The sequence below is a fragment of the Lygodium microphyllum genome, chromosome 6 (genome assembly GCF_053477565.2).
Source record: "Lygodium microphyllum isolate KBCC chromosome 6, Lygodium_microphyllum_v1.1.10, whole genome shotgun sequence".
Classification (NCBI taxonomy): Eukaryota; Viridiplantae; Streptophyta; class Polypodiopsida; order Schizaeales; family Lygodiaceae; genus Lygodium; species Lygodium microphyllum.
In genome coordinates this window covers 42,784,977-42,802,264 of record NC_141140.1, presented here as the reverse complement: position 1 = coordinate 42,802,264, position 17,288 = coordinate 42,784,977, and positions in this window count along the sequence as shown.

Below are 17,288 nucleotides of genomic sequence, written 5' to 3'. Positions count from 1 at the left end.
TTTCAGGCATGGCCTCACTTACTGGTTCTTGTTGTTCGATCTGTGCCTGTATCAACTCTTCCAACAAGTCCTTACTCTCGTTAGTAGGCTCGACTGTTATGTCAGCACCTTCCTTGCCTTTCCCTCGATGTTCGATGAGGTCACCCTTACTAAAGGTTGTGACTATCCTCACACCCGGTAGTGTCAGGTGTATCCTCTGTGCTACATAGTCAGCCTCAATCTTGGTTGCCCTTTTGAAGGGTCTTCGTAGGAGGGTTTCTTTCCCGCAGCTAGCACTATTTGGAGAAACATGAAATGGGATAGGCAAGCTTTCAGTTTCAATTGTCGCAAGGATTTTTCACTTTCCCATGAGCACTTTGGGTGTCCCTCGTAAGGGCTAAGAGTTGCATTAATCGGTGTGAGCTTTGGCTGGCCTAGTAGGGTCCATGCTTCATACGTCAAGATATTAAAATCAGATCCTTCATCAATCAAAGCATCGATAGTGTGCTCTCTTTTCGCGGTGAGTTTGACCCTAAGATAAGAAGGTGGTACTATGTCTTCATCGATAGTGTGCTCTCTTTTCTCGGTGAGTTTGACCCTAAGATAAGAAGGTGGTACTATACCTTCATCTTCTGGGTCTTGGCTTGTAAATTTAAGCCTTTTGACAAATGCCCTTGAGTCCCCAACTGCACGACCAGATGTGGATTCTCCACTGATGTCTTGGATCATCAGTGCAGTGCTATTCAAGGAGCATCTATCGTCATGACTACCATATCTAGTCATTATTGCTATTGTAGCTTGATGTTTTTGCTTTTCACTTTGACTAGATGCAGTCTGAATGCGACATGTATGTGTTTTTGCAATGTGGCCTTTTTGACATTGTTGGCTAGATTGGCCCATTGAGGTTCTAGGGTCTCTATTTATCTCTGTTCGGGTATGGGATTTTGGTTGCTCTTTTGCAAGTGAGAATCTATGCTTGTGTAAAGCCATTACTACACTAGGTTCTAATTTGGAGGACCTGTCACGGCACGCATTTTCTCTCCAACCTACTTGGGGGAGGTGCGTAGGGGACAGAGCCCCCTCTACGGGGGTCCGGGGTGGCAATCCCTCTCGAGTCCCCCTGGCCCGTAGGGCCGTTATGGTAAATACCATGCGCAATTTGGAGGACCATTTATAGCCAAATTTTGAGCTACTTGCTCTAAGTTTCAGCCCAATGATGGATCTGTGATGTGCTTTTAGCTCTACGAAGCCTTTAAGGTCAATTTCGGGGTTTAGATGCGTCAAAATTTGTATTCTAGATACATGTCCGATTTTGACAGTTTTCTGTCTGATTCTCGGATGTTTGATTTTCAAGAGTCAGATTATCAGAATCGGACGTCCAATTTTGGTTGGTCCGATCGGCCCATTGGTCCGATTTTGGTCACGTCTGATTTTTGGAATTGGACGTCGGATTTTGACGGCCACCCGATTCTGAACTCCTTTGATTCCTTGCATCCGATTTTCATGTGTTTGATTCTTAGGGTCCGAGTATCCGATTTTCAAAATCGGACAGTCGAGTGTCTGATCGGGCAAGCAAAGGTGGTCCGATTCTGGGACTGGTCCAATTCTGGGACTGGTTCGACTCTGGGACTGATTTGACTCTGGGATTGGTCTGATTCTAGGAATCAGATAAAAAAGGTGGTCCGATTTTTGGATTCGGACGGTTTTCGGAGAGGTCCGATTTTCGGAGTCAGACGGTCCGACTCCATAGATCGGGCAATCCTATTCTGGGACTCGGACGAATTGGTCTGACAGTGCGGACGACGGCCCGCGAGTTGTACGCGATGCCTCTAGGTCAACGTCTACTCCAGTGAATCGTGCTGTACCTTCTAAATGATGCAAAGCAACAGAGGGAACCGCCTGGCATACCTGGAAACGATGTGGCGCTCGAATCGATCAGCACGTCAATGATCTCCCCGCAGCTCTCTCTCTCTCGCTCTCTCCCTGGCTCTCAAACTCACTCTCTTCTCAAAAGGTAGGATGTCAAATGTGGTCTTTCCTAGTTCCTTGGGCCTCTTATTGCCCCATCCCAGCCTGTTGTTACCTCAGAAGTTAGTCCCTCATACTCTTCCAGCCAGAAATTTGAATCTGTGCACCTATTTCCCTCTTTCAGCCTGTTATACAACAACAGAAAACCCCACTATTTACTCCAAGGTTTTGCTCCTATCCTTTCTAAATGCAAGAAAAAATTATAAGAAAAATACCTACACTACTCCATCATGCTTTCCCAAGTCCAAAACAACAAAAACCTACTTGCTATGGAGATCGAATACCTCTTCAAACTCCCTCGCTTCCTGCCTATCTACCTCAAGCACCGATTTGGGAAAAACCCTACTTCAATGCTTGATTCGAAGCGCACAAGGGCTTAAGGCTTGAATCCCGTTGGTCCCGGCAACGGACCCAAAATGTTGGAGCTTTCACTCAACTGCCAAGATCCACAGACCGCTTATTGTTCAAGCATTCCAAGCCGAGCACTAATGGCTACCTCTCACATAGCCGATGCTCCATCCATATCTACGGGTGTAGTGATCTTACCTCCATGCCGATCGAGTTACCTCCTCTCCCGCGCACTCCTGTAGCTCCACGATTCAAGTGCAAGCTTCAAGAGAGCTCCAACCTCAAGCTCCACGCTCCAAGCTCCATTACCGCGAGCAAGAGAAGAGAAGAGAAGAGAAGAGAAGAGAAGAGAAGAGAAGAGAAGAGAAGAAGAGAGGAGAAGATGGAGAGCTTCTCCTCCTCCTTCCCTCACTCTCACACACTCACTCCCTCACACTCTCACACTCCCTCTCTCAAGCACAAGCTCAAGCAAGCAAGAACAAGAAGAAGAAGAAGAAGAGGAGAGCCACTTTTGGCAACACACAAGAATGAGATTCTCATTCGCTTTTCAACTTTATATACAAAACCCTAAATCCCTTTTGGGTGGTCATCCCCTTATCCCCTTTTTTACATGGCCGGATGTGGCCTAGGCCCTTTTTCCCATTGTCCTTCTATCTTCCTAGCTTTCTTTCCACTGTCCATTTACATTTACAAATTGCACGGGTGAGAGCCCGGTGCTCCCTGAATTAAACCATGATGCGCTTGCGCTCTTTTACAAAAGTATTGACTTGTGATGTTCCTTGTGCATCTTGTTATCTTATTTAGGACTTTTCTTCGCTTCTTGTGTTTCTAGATTTTTCTTAGCGCGCCTTTGTCTTCCATTTCACTTTGCCTTGGCCTTTGTCTTTTGCTTTAGCTTTTCCAGATTTTCCACCTTGTTCGTCTAAGGATTAACATGTACACATTGGGCAAGAGCAACAACCGAGATAGTCATCAAAATTGGAGAAAAAAAAACACCATGTATTGCACTCTTAGACCATGGCTCAAAGATAAACGTCATAGCAAGAAGTCTCTATAAAAGTGGCGGATGGCCCATAGATATTGATCAAGGTTGGCAAATGAGAGCTGCAAACAACTCTTATGGAGCATTATATGCTGCATATCCTAATGTACAAGTAACTATTGGAGACATAAAAGACAATTTTCACTTTTTTCTTTAAGACTCTTGTAGCTACCCTATCATTCTTGGGCAACCTTACATTTCTGAAGCCCGCTTGGAAACAAAATCTCTTGAAAACGGTTCTTTCTATGATCGAACCCGAAGAAGCATGGATAATGAACAAGCTGTCCAATTTCTTACTGTGTGTGTTAACCATCATCGAAACAGAGATCGACTGTGTGATTATCATGTGCCTCCTAATGCTCGAGAATTCAAGGGTTTTTGAGCTGAAGTGCTATAAAAGGAGGCTATGGAAATACATCATGTAAAAAGATTGAGCCTCCTTATGCTACAGAAAATGTGTCTCTAGCAAATGCTACAGATAATGCCAATCGATATGCCAAGTCTCCCACTCTCTTGATAATCCGGTATGGTCCATAGAACCTGTGTGCCAACTTATTGCTAGACCCATCTTTAAGGGAGGCATATCTAGACTTAGGCACTTTCAAGAGCACCAAATTCCCTTCTTGGAACTCCACATCCTGTCTCTTGTTATCAACATAAAGCTTCATTTGATCTTGGGCTCTCTTCAAGTTAGCTTTACACTACTAAAATAAGGCCTGCATTCTATCCAATTCTTCCTTGCTTTGTGGATTTATTTTATCATTGAGGATAACCACAGGAAGGGGCACCTTGTAGCCACACAAGGCCTCGAAAGGTGAAACTCCAATGCTAGCATGTGTAGAGTTATTATAGGCAAACTCAGCCAAGTGTAACCATGAGTCCCAAGCATGCTGCACATCATGACAGAAATGCCTCAAGTAAGTTTCTAGCCATTTGTTAACCCTTTCTGTTTGACCATCTGTCTGTGGATGGTAAGCAGTGGAAGGGGCTAACTGAGTGCCCATAGAGCTGAAAACTGCCTGCCAAAAGTTACTCATAAACTTAGCATCTTGGTCATGCACAATGACCTGTGGTAAGCCATGTAATTTCAAAACATATTCCATGAATTGGCTGGCTACTTGAGTAGCATTATACTGAGTCTTTGTGTGAATAAAATGGGCTGCCTTTGTGAGTCTATCCACAACTACACAGATGATGTCCCAACCTTTCTTGGTCATTGTAGGCCAGTAATGAAGTCCATAGTGATGTGTGTCCACTTGCCTTTAGGCATAGGCAATGGCTGAAGTAAACCAGCTGGTTCTAAGGTACTGTCCTTGTTTTGCCGACATGGCATGCAGCCCAAGACAAAGTCTTTCACATCTTTCTAAAGGCCCTTCCAGTAAAAGATTCTAGCAATTTTTTCATAGGTCTTAAAGACTCCCAAATGACCAACTATAGGGGTTGAATGCATCTCCTGCATGATTTTCTACTTGAATGGGGAGGTATGAGGGATGGCGATTCGGCCATTATGCCATAAAAGTCCATTTCTCAGCTGATACGAAGAGTTTTCCACACATTGTCCTTGCTGTAATTTCTGAAATACATTGCTGAAATCAGCGTCTAACAGTAAGCCTCCTGAAGCTCATGTATCCAATCACTGTGTAACGCCATGATGCCCACATCCTAGACAGGGTATCAGCTACTACATTGTCCTTCCCACGAGTGTGGGTGATGTCAAAGTCATAGTTCTGTAAGGTGGCTATCCATCTCCTCTACTTCGGAGTCAGATTCGACTGAGACAAGAAGTACTTGAGTACTCTATGGTCGCTTTTCACTCTAAATTGGCTGCCATACAAATAGTGATGCAATTTCTTGATGGCATGAAGGATGGCCAGTATTTCCTGATCATAAACATTCATAACCCTCTCATTTTCAGCCAGCTTTCGACTCTCAAAAGCTATGACCCGATGTTCTTGTAGCAAGATTGCACCAATTCCTCTCCCACTAGCATCACACTAAATGGTGAATTCCCTAGAAAAATCAGGGCATACCAAGATAGGGGTTGAAGTAAGCAAATCTTTCAGCTAATTAAATCTTCTATCTGCCAGTGCATCCCAGAAAAATGCTTCTTTCTTCAACCTATTAGTGAGAGGGGCTGCAATAGTGGCATAGTGCCAAATGAATCTATGGTAAAATGAGGAGGGACCCAAGAATCCTCTCAAAGAGGTAGTATTTGTAGGTGTGGGCAAATCTCTGACACACTGCACTTTCTTTGGGTCAGCTCTAATGCCTGTCTCACTGACAATGTGTCCCAAGTACTCAACCTCAGTCTGCATGAACGAACACTTTGTCTCCTTAGCAAAGAGTCTATGCTTTCTAAGTATATCAAATATGTGCCTCATGTGCATAAGGTGAGCTTCCTTTTGTCTTTCTCAATCTATTGAGTTATTCAAATCATCTTATGTATTATAATGTTGCTTGTATTTAATAGTTGAGATGTTTGATTTGTTAGATTTTTCCACTAAGTTCTATTATGTACGTCATAAAGTTGTTTATGATTGAGATTCGATTTGCTAGATTTGCCACGTGTTCCGCTTCATAACATAAATAATTTAGTTTCATTCACATAATGTGTCATTACTAATAAATAGAAAAAAAGATATGAAAATTTATTATTACATCTTTGTTTTCTTTTCATTCATTGGTATAATCCATATGATGAAGTCAATTTACAATTTAAATAAACATGTTTTAATGAAATAGTAATATGAATGGCACAATAAAATATTCAATTTCATTCACGTAACTAATAAGCATTATCACATATCAAATTGGACAATAAAAATAAAATTGAGACACGCCAATAAACCATGTGCAACAAATAATATCCATAACATTAATATTTTAAATAAACTTGATATCTTAAAAATTGAAACACGCAACCAAATAGAAGGAATAACATTAGTAATAACATATATAATGTTAATGAGATCCAGATGTATACATATGTTAGAATGAAACCAAATAAGATTGTTTCTTAAACTAGAAGTGAGTGACTAGATCATTAGTCACCTCCATATATATGCCTCTCTATGATCTCTATCGTGGGTCTGGTACAACACTGTATTCGACTATACACCATGTAGAAGAGCTTTCAACATCTCCTCAATCAATGGATTGTTCAAGGGTTGGAGCATACATAATACCCTAGTCATCTTGGCCTCCCTCTATGCCTTAATGCACAATCTTCAAGGATCCCACAATTTTGAGAATACTAAGATTTAGGCATTAACACTATCTTGAGTAATCTCTTTTGCAGGTTTAGGTTTCTCACCATGTCCCAAACCTTTGATCTTCTCGTTAATCCACTATCTCAAGGATATGTGAATAGAAGCCTCTTACTAAACAGACATCATGTTCCCTATGCAAATGCCACATCACTTAGCATCCAATCTTCCCAAGGAAATGTACATGCCAAAATGCCATTAAGATTCTTATTCTTGAAACTCTTGCTTTGAAGTATCTTTAGGATCTCTCTAGTATACATCTCATTTTTTAGGTTACAATAACTAGAATAGATATAATACCCATTCTCAAACCTCAATAGGTAGCAAGAAGGACATGCAATCCATATAGTAAGAAAGTAGGATGCATCAAGGGGTGCACCTAAAAAATTTTAAGTGTATCATGTGCAATCAAGAGAATGGTTATTTTATTTGACAAAATTTATCAAATTATATTAAATATGTATGTTTCTTTAAGAAAAGTTTTTTAAAATTTCTCGATAATATGTAATAAAATAGTATTTTTAAATACCCTTTAAATACAACTAATATTTATGGTTTCTTATAGTTACACTCCTATATATGGAAGATATGATCACATATGGAAAACCAAACCACCCTATAGTATCAATGTCATTTTGACACAATATATATATTGTATCCTAGAGAATATCCAATACAGTAGGCTTAAGTTTGCATCTAGTGGGTGAATACCTAAAGAGGCGTGAGGTAGAGGGCCTCAATTGCAATACGACTCCTTCATAATCATAATAAATCACAAAGCTAGTCAATTCAATTAAGATATGTATGGAGAAAATAGAGAAAAATATAAAGAGATATAATATTTGATCAATTAGTCTATAGAGTAGGAATAATGAGACATCACAATATACATTCCAATATGGATCTCCAACCTCTTGACCATTCACAAGCTTATATCATGTACATGATAAGGGATCCCAATCTCACCCTCACTCATAATCTCATTCACAATCACAATCTCAAACTATTAAATGAAAATGAAAAATAAGAATTGCCTCCATCAACTATCTTTTATATAAATTTTGAAATCACATATCTTCTCAAACAATGTATTTCTTAAAAGAAGTTCATTCCAACTTGTATGATATATCAAGTTAGATGTATATGCATGACTCAAAATTAGAATCAATAATATAAAAGAAAATAATCATTCATAAATAAAAAAGAAAAGAAGTAAGAAATAAGAACTCAGTGTATTTATATAGTCTAAACTGTCATGAAGTAGTTTGAAAGTTGTTTTCGATGTAACTTTCTCACATGAAGTCAAAATATAGATGTATGGATACTCAAATCAATTAGAATAGATCAACTAGATGAGGTTACAAAGATATAATTATAAAATTAGCTTTCTGTAAGAGAAAATGATAATTTTAGATAGAGCGCCATAACAAGCATACTTTTAGTTTTTTTACGATTTATCTATACTATTTTAAGCTATTTTATGTATTTATTTAAAAATATAATAATATCTATAAAAATCCAAAATACTATTTATAACCAATATGACTATATTTAATCTCTACAAACTAGATAGTTTGAATAATACTACTTATTAACAAGTTTATAGATATGCATTTTTATTATAGTATTATTATATTATATTATATTATAACTAATTAGATAATATAATATATATATTTTCTCATAGAAAGATTGTAAAATTAATATACTTGATAGTTTTATAGAGAAGAAATTTACATTCAATCCCTTTTCAAAAGCTTTCTCTTCAAAGCTTAGCCATCTAACGTGTATTAAGAAAAACAAATGGTATCCGATCTCTCTTCAAAAAAACTTTGATTCTAAATCTCATTTATTCTTGTCACATAAAATTTAGACTCATTAAACGAAAATATCAAAGAAAAAGAAAGGGAAAATGTATCTTTTCTATTACCTCCATGTTTGTTATTGTATCTTGAATGTGATTGTAGATCTTGAGTATCACTTACATGGATATTTATGTTCAAATCCATATATATCTTCGTAAGACTAGAGTCTTCAAAAAAATAGTATTTGTTCTAAAATACCCACAAAGACTATTTTCAATATCTTGCATCATCTTTATAAAGTCTTTATAAAGAGTCTTCTTGGTAGCTAGACATCTTTTTCATGGTCCTTCACATTTGGCCTTTATAAAGTGATCATCAGAATCTTCGAGTCAATCCTTTTTGTTTATTAAGGAATTTTATTCACAATAGAGTTGAGTTCAATCATATTTTGTTTTAATTAATCTCACTCTTACTTGGAGATTATATCTAAGCATATCTAGTTAGAAATAACTATGGCCATATTTTTTCAAATTGAGATTTAGATTCCCATTCTCATTCAAAGTAGTGTCCTTTGCAAGATACTTATATGATTCCCCCTCTGAAGAGACTCAATCATCTTAAGACCTCTCAAAAGAAATATTCAATCACTATTGATAATGTAATATTGCAAATATATTCTATATTGTAGGATGAAGATTCTAATCCATGTGTTTCCATAGTATCCATCATAGTCTTTACATATAAGAGAATATCATAGAATATGAATCAACATATTAAAAATATCAATATTTTATAATAACTCTACTAAATTAAACATACTCTAATATATATATTTTATTTATTTTAGTTTTAATATAATTCATATAATTTTCAACAGAATAAATATAGAAAATATAATAATTTTATTTAGTATAAGTAAGAAAGCAAAAATTTATTTGTTGAGTATCATATAGCTTGAAGATTATTAAGAAAGTTATATCATATACTACTACTGAGAGTTATCCAAATAGTATGCATGTGTCAAAGAGAGGAATTGGGAGAGAGAAAGAGGAGAGAGAAGACTGCAGAGAAGAAGAAGCAGAAGAGTAGAAGAAAGAGAAAGACAGTTATGACGAGAGAGAAATACTAGAAATAGAGAGAGAAAGACTAGAAGATAGGGAAGGAAGACATGGAAGCTTGGAGAGCAAGGTGAAGGAGAAAGAAGACTTGTATATTTATCTGATGATAAAAAATTAAGTCTCTCTCACCTTATATACCAGCCACCAGTGTGGCTAGTATTTCCCCATTATTAAATCCCCCTCTCTTACATTCCATCCCCACCCTAAGGTTTTTGCCCTAAAAAACAATTTGGGCATGTGTGGTAACTGGGAGGGGCCGATCAGAGTACTACTCTACGGCATTATTACAAGGGTATATTGATGAATAAAGAGGTATTATTGTGTATGATGGGCCATGGGGTATGTATGATACATGGGCCTTATTGGAGAGTTATAAACATGAGTCTTCGACCCAAATATCTGGAGTAAATACGGGCTGTAGACAGTGGACAGCATGTTGTTTACTACAGGACCCTGTTGTAGTAAATTTATCATAACTTTCTGTGAGAGACTCCAAATGGGGTGTGCTATACATCAAAACGGAGCTCTCAAGAAGTACTTTCAGCCCATGTATGGTGTGCATTGCTGTCCATAGTGCATAATAAAATCTGCTTTAAAACAAAGTGCTATCTACAGTCTGTCTAGGGGAAAACAGGGCCATCGTTAGCTAGATTTCAGCCAAATCTGCTTCTAAAAGGTATGGGAACTCTTCCAAAATTGAAGCTGGCCTCCAAGAAGTAAACCTTGCCACTTAATCAAGTATTCCATGATCGAGCAAGAGTGAAGCCTTTTTTCCCTTTGTCCTATGACTTTTTCGGGCATGTATTGAATGATGCCTTCTTCTCTATCGATGGGAGTTCCTCAACATACTCCACTGCTGAGCCAATGAAGGGCTTCAACTGACTCACATGGAAGACATTATGTGATGCTAGGAGGCATATTTCATGGTGGATTCCGTGCCACGGTGGATTCCGTGAGGTTTTACGGTGGGTTCCGTAAACTTTGATGACCGGGGCTCATACACAAAGTGGATTCTTTGTGCGAGAAGTTGATGGGGACGCTTGTCCTTTTCGGGTGTTTCATTAATTTAGTGTGTACTTGGGTGATTCCATAGCAGGTGATTCCGCAAAATGCATATTAAATTAATAAACGTTTATGAGTTTAGAGTGCGCACTCGTAATAAATTAAGGTTAGGATTTATTTCTAACCAGTTGATTTATTTATGTAGCTGAAGAGTGCTAGGTATTCACTTTTGTCGGTTTAATTGTATTATTTTACTAACGATTGTGAATGCTTTAGTTGATGTGTAGAGATAGCAGCAGTGGCGGAGGAAAGCATTGGAGGATAGCGAGTATTCGATTTATTGATTATATTTTGATGGGCGTATACCTTAGGCATGGCGCCTATATTTTGTCACGCCTATTTATTGAGGCGTCGGATATTTATTATTATTTTGTATGCGCATGGGTGCACGATTATGTTATTTCTATTTGGACATTGTATTGGGCGTGCCAGACTCTTTGGGCACCGTCCATTAGCTTTATTCCTATTTTTGTGTTAAAGCAAACTCAAAAGCTAAAAGCTTGCTATTTTGTAATTTGGGCTATTATTTGAGCTTGAAGATGAATAATACATAAAATACATGCTTTGTGGAGCGCACACACAAGGCATGGGGGGAAGATTGCACCCAATTGGTCTCTTGCTCTTGTCATTCATGCTTTTTACCTTGTAATTTGTGCAAAAAGTAGAGTTCTATTATTCTTGGGGACCTTCTGGCATTCACTACGCGAGCGTACAACATCCGATCTGCGCATCAGTGGTATGAGAGCGAAGCTGAGATCAAGAGCTTCCAATCGCTACCCATCTCGTGCGAAGGCGGAGCTCCTGGAACGATCGAGCTCTACAGTCAATCTCGTCGCGAACCGTCGATACAGGCAGATTTCTGGCGATCAAGAACCCCTGTTTCCATCATCGGATGGCGAAGAACCGGTCTGCAGAGGCGGAGGACCACTCCCACATCTTCTTCATCAAGTCGTGGTTACACAGAGAGATAAGTCACCATTTTCATGTCTTCAAGCTTTACAAATTAAAGCTTGGGAAGCTTTACAAAACGCTTAGTAGCAGAGGGGACCTCCGATTTTTACGCCGGCTGCAAAACGGCCCCCCCCACGAATTTCGCCGTTGACAGTAGCATTAAGCTACCAAGCTTAATCACATAAGCTCCTTAATCAAACAAGTCCTCACAAACTTCAAGTCACACACCACCAGTCAAGTTCAGCAAGTTCTAACAAGTCAAAGTTCTGCAAGTCCGACAAAGCAAGCAAGTTCTGCAAGTCAACAAACTCTGCAAGTCACATTAGTCTGGTACTTTGCAAGTCAGACAAGTCAACTGGAGTCAAAACTGACTTCTGTCCAAAACTCATAGAAGGGTTGTTCCTGCACAGAAACTCCGAACTACAAAGTTGTTCATTGGAAGGTACTCTACCCATACGCAGGTTTGCTGAAGCATTTTCAGCATACGAAGAATGATAAAACACATATTTTTTAAAGATTGTGAAAGCCACACCCAAAAATACATGCCTTGTATTCCCGAACTTGAGCTACGCTCATCTCGCTAACTTGATTTTGAGTGCGAAAGGTCTTTTGAGTTTTGCAGGATGAGGAACCACATATGGATGATCTTATGTGGCTGAAGGCGACCTACCTGAACCTACGATGAAGCAAAAGCTGGATCTAATTATGATGCAATTGGATGAAGAACGAAGGGCTAGGCAAGCATTGCAAGTTCAATTGGCAAATTTACAAAGATCGACTACCGACAAAGACGAACATGAAGATATGCCTGATTTCACAGAAGATGAGGACGACACTACTACTCCTTCGGATACTTTACCAGGTATGCCAACTCCACATTCTTTATTGACTATGAAATGTTTGGTGCATGGAAAGGAAAAGATTATTTTGCATGATGACGGTAGCACTCATGATTTTATTTCAGCAAAATTAGTAAAGAAATTGAAGTTACAGACTGTACCTACGCATTATCGCATTAAAGCAGCATTCTTAACCACTAGGTATAATGGTACACAGGAAGTGCATGACTTAGAGATTCAAATTGGTCAATACACTGAAAGAAGAAATTTCCTAGTTGTTCCATTACAGTCGAGTGACATTATTTTAGGTATGCCTTGGCGTCACCAGCATAACCCAGATATAGATTATTCTACACATTCAATGAATATTACTTTTCAAGGAAAACCTATTACATTATATGGTATGCATGCATCTAATGTTTTTCCACTGCTTTCGCATACTCAAGCTAAACGTGCATTATGCAAGAGTAGTAAATCCTATCTCATTTGGGTGAATGAATTGCAAGTAAAAGAAAATCATATGCATCCTAGGCATAAAGAATTTCTTGCACATTTTAAAGATTGTTTTGCCGAAGACCTACCACCTGGTTTATCTCCTTCACGTCCAGAAGACCATAAGATAGATTTGATTCCTGGTACACAACCACCTTGCAAAGCACCATATAGGCATAACCAGATAGAGCAAAAAGAAATTCAGAGTCAAATTGAGGAATTACTAAATAGAGGATTGATTAGACCTAGTAGTTCTCCATTTGGTGCACCTGTTCTGTTAGTCAAGAAAAAGAATAATACTTATCGTATGTGCATTGACTATCGAGCTTTAAATAAGATCACTGTAAAGAATAGGTATCCCATTCCTAGAGTTGATGACCTTATGGACAAACTACAAGGATCTGCTATATTTAGTAAAATAGACCTTAAGTCTGGTTATCATCAGGTGAGACTAGAGAAGTCAGACATATTCAAGACTGCATTTAGAACACAGTTTGGTCATTACGAATTTTTAGTGATGCCATTTGGATTGACTAATACACCTGCTACATTTAGTAGAATGATGAACCGTATATTTTTGAAATATCAGTATTGTGTAATTGTCTTCTTTGATGATATTTTGGTATTTAGTCAAAATGAGAAAGAACATTATGAGCATTTGTCATTGGTTTTCCAGTTATTAAAAGATAATCAACTGTATGCAAATCCTGAAAAGAGTGAATTCTTTAAAACAGAAATTGAATATATAGGTCATATTGTATCATCTGATGGAATTAAAGTTGACCCTAAGAAAATAGATGCAATATTAAATTGGTCTGTACCTAAAAACGTGCATGAGTTATGCTCATTCCTTGGTCTTGCTAGTTTCTATAGGAAGTTTGTACGTAATTTTTCCTTACTTGCTTTACCACTGATTAAACTTCTGAAGAAAGGTATTGTCTATCATTGGTCCGAAAATCAACAGAAATCCTTTGACTTATTGAAACATGCCTTAACCCATGCCCCTGTCCTACAGTTGCCTGATTTTAATAGACCATTCTTTCTAGTAGTGACAGATGCTAGTGGATCAGGAATAGGAGCTGTACTTATGTAGGATAATATCCTATAGCCTATTCTAGTTGTAAGCTGAAACCTTCTGAACTGAAATATTCCACATATGACAAAGAACTATTGGTGCGCAGATCGGACGCAGAATGCTCACGTAGTGAATCCCGGAAGGTCCCCAAGAACAATGAACTCTATCTTTTTGCACAAAAAACAATGTAAAAGCATGCACGACAAGAAGCAAGAGACCAATTGGGTTCAATCTCCCCCCATGCCTTGTGTGAGCGCTTCACAAAGCATGTATTTTATGTATATTTCCATCTTCATGCTCAATAATAGCCCAATTTACAAAAATATGACAAGCTTTTAGCTTTTGAGTTTGCTTTCTACAAAAATAAGAAAATAAAACTAATGGATGGTGCGTATAGAGTCTGGCACGCCCAATCTCAATGTCCAAAATAGAAATAACATATCCGTGCGCATAGGCGCATACAAAATAATAATCAATAATCGATGTCTCAATAGACATAACAAAATATAGGCGTGGCGCCTATCAAAATATAGTCCAAAGGTCGAATACTCGCTAAACTCCAATGCTTTCCTCCGCACTGCTACTATCTCTACACATCAACTGAAGCATTCACAATTGTTAGTAAAATAATACAATTAAACCGACAAAAGTGAATACCTAGCAGTCTTCAGCTACATAAATAAATCAACTGGTTAGAAATAAATCCTAATCTTAATTTATTACGAGTGCGCACTTTAAACTCATAAACGTTTATTAATTTAATATGCATTTTGCGGAATCACCCGCTATGGAATCACCCACATACACACTAAATTAATGAAACGCCCGAAAAGGACAGGCGTGCCCATCAACTTCTCGCACAAAGAATCCTCTTTGTGTATGAGCCCCGGTCATCTAAGTTTACGGAATCCACCGTAAAACCTCACGGAATCCACCGTGGAATATGCCTCCTGGCATCATACCCCCGGGGTGGGATAGCAATTGACCTCAATTGCTATTAGCTCAATGTGGAGCTAACAGAGTGGGGAAAGCATTTAAGTCTCTAGCGTGCATCCATTGTGCTTCCTCTACAGGATGGTTCTTAAATTTTACTAGATATCTAGAATATCTTCGGCCAGTTCTAGTGGTCATGTAGTCAGTGTCTATGATGGCTTCTGGTTCAAGTATTTCAGTCTCTTCCTCTAATAAAGGTGGGTTTTCATAAACAGGGTGGATAGGTAATTGGCCTCTAAATGGTCTCAATAAACTAATGTGAAATGTATTATGAATTTTCCAATGAGATGGCAATTCTAATTTGAATGCATTATCATTAATCTTATGAATGATTCTAAATGGTCCATAGAATCTAGGAGCTAATTTGACAACTGGATGTCTATCTACACTTTGCAGTCTATGCTTTTCTATTCTAAGCCAAACATAATCATCAACTTTGAAATTCATAGCTTGTCTTTTCTTGTTGGCTTGTTTGGTATATGATTGTTGGGCTTTAGCAATCATATCCTTAACCTCATCAAAAATATTGTTATGCATAGTAGCAATATCATCAGCACTCTGAATTCTATTAGACAAAGATGCAACAGGTGTAGATAATCTATATCCATAAATGACTTCAAAAGGTGCTTTCTTTGTAGATGTGTGCGGTGTATTGTTATATGCAAACTATAATAAATGCAAATGAGTATCCCATGTCTGAGGTTTGGAGATAGTATATGCACGTAAAAGATCTAGAATGGTGCTGTTTGTGGCTTCTGTTTGTCCATTTGCTTCTGGATGAAATGCAGATGAGAAATCAATTTTTGTGCCTAGATTTGCAAACAGTGTAATCCAAAAATTGTTACAAAATCTAGAATCACGATCTGAAATGATAACTTTTGGCAATCCATGGTTAGTAAAAACAATTTTCAAAAATAAATGTGCTGCTTGTGATGCTGTTAAAGTTTTCTTACATGCAATGAAATATGCTTGCTTACTAAATCTATCTACAATTGTCCAAATCATGTCATGGTTAGATTTAGTATTTGGTAAACCAGTAATGAAATCCATAGAAATATGTTCCCAAGGTTTAGATGGAATAGACAAAGGCATTAATAATCCATACTGTTTACCATGATGTCTCTTTATTCTTTGACAAATCAAACATTCAGAAACGAAATTAGATACATCTGCATCCATATGCGGCCAATAAAAATCTTCAGTTAACATGCGTAATGTAGATATGATACCTCTATGACCTTGATATGGGGGACAATGAATTTCATTCAAAACAAAAGATCGGAATGGAATAGTAACACACAGTCTCTTTTCAAAAAACATAAATCCATCATTATAGGACAATGAATCAACAGGAATGAAATTATTTTGAACTAATTTTTGCCAATCAGAATGAAAAGTAATATCCTGGTGATATGTGTCTTTCATAGCAATCAAAGAATCAAAAGATATGATAGAAATATTATGAATTGCAGGTCTTCTACTCAATGCATCAGCAACTACATTTTCTTTTCCAGGTTGGTATTGAATGATAGGATGAAAACTTTGAATGAAGGAAGCCCATTTGATATGACGGTCAGAAATTTGGGGTTGGCTAAGTAGATGTCTAATGCTTTGCTGGTCGGTCTTTATCATGAATTCTGAACCCATTAAATAATGCTTCCATTGTTTTAATGCTTGTACAACTGCTAATAGTTCTTTGTCATAAGTGGAATATTTGAGCTCAGAGGGTTTCATCTTAGAACTAGAATATGCTATTGGATGATTGTCTTGCATTAGTACGGCTCCTATTCCTGATCCGCTAGCATCGGTCACAACTAGAAAGAATGGTCTATTAAAGTCAGGAAATTGTAGAACAGGGACATTGGTTAATGCACGTTTCAGTAAGTCAAAGGATTTCTGCTGAGTTTCAGTCCATTGATAAGCAATTCCTTTCTTAAGAAGTTTTGTTAATGGTAAAGCAAGTAATGAAAAATTACGTACAAACTTCCTATAGAAACTAGCAAGACCAAGGAATGAGCGTAATTCATGCACATTTTTAGGAACAGGCCAATGCAATATTGCATCAATTTTCTTAGGATCAACTTTAATTCCTTCTTTTGATACAATATGACCTAAATATTCTATTTCTGTCTTAAAGAATTCACTCTTTTCAGGATTTGCAAACAATTGATTTTCTTTCAGTAATTGAAAAACTAATGATAAATGCTCATAATGCTCTTTTTCACTTTGACTAAACACCAAAATATCATCAAAGAAAACAATCACACAATACTGATATTTCAGAAAGATA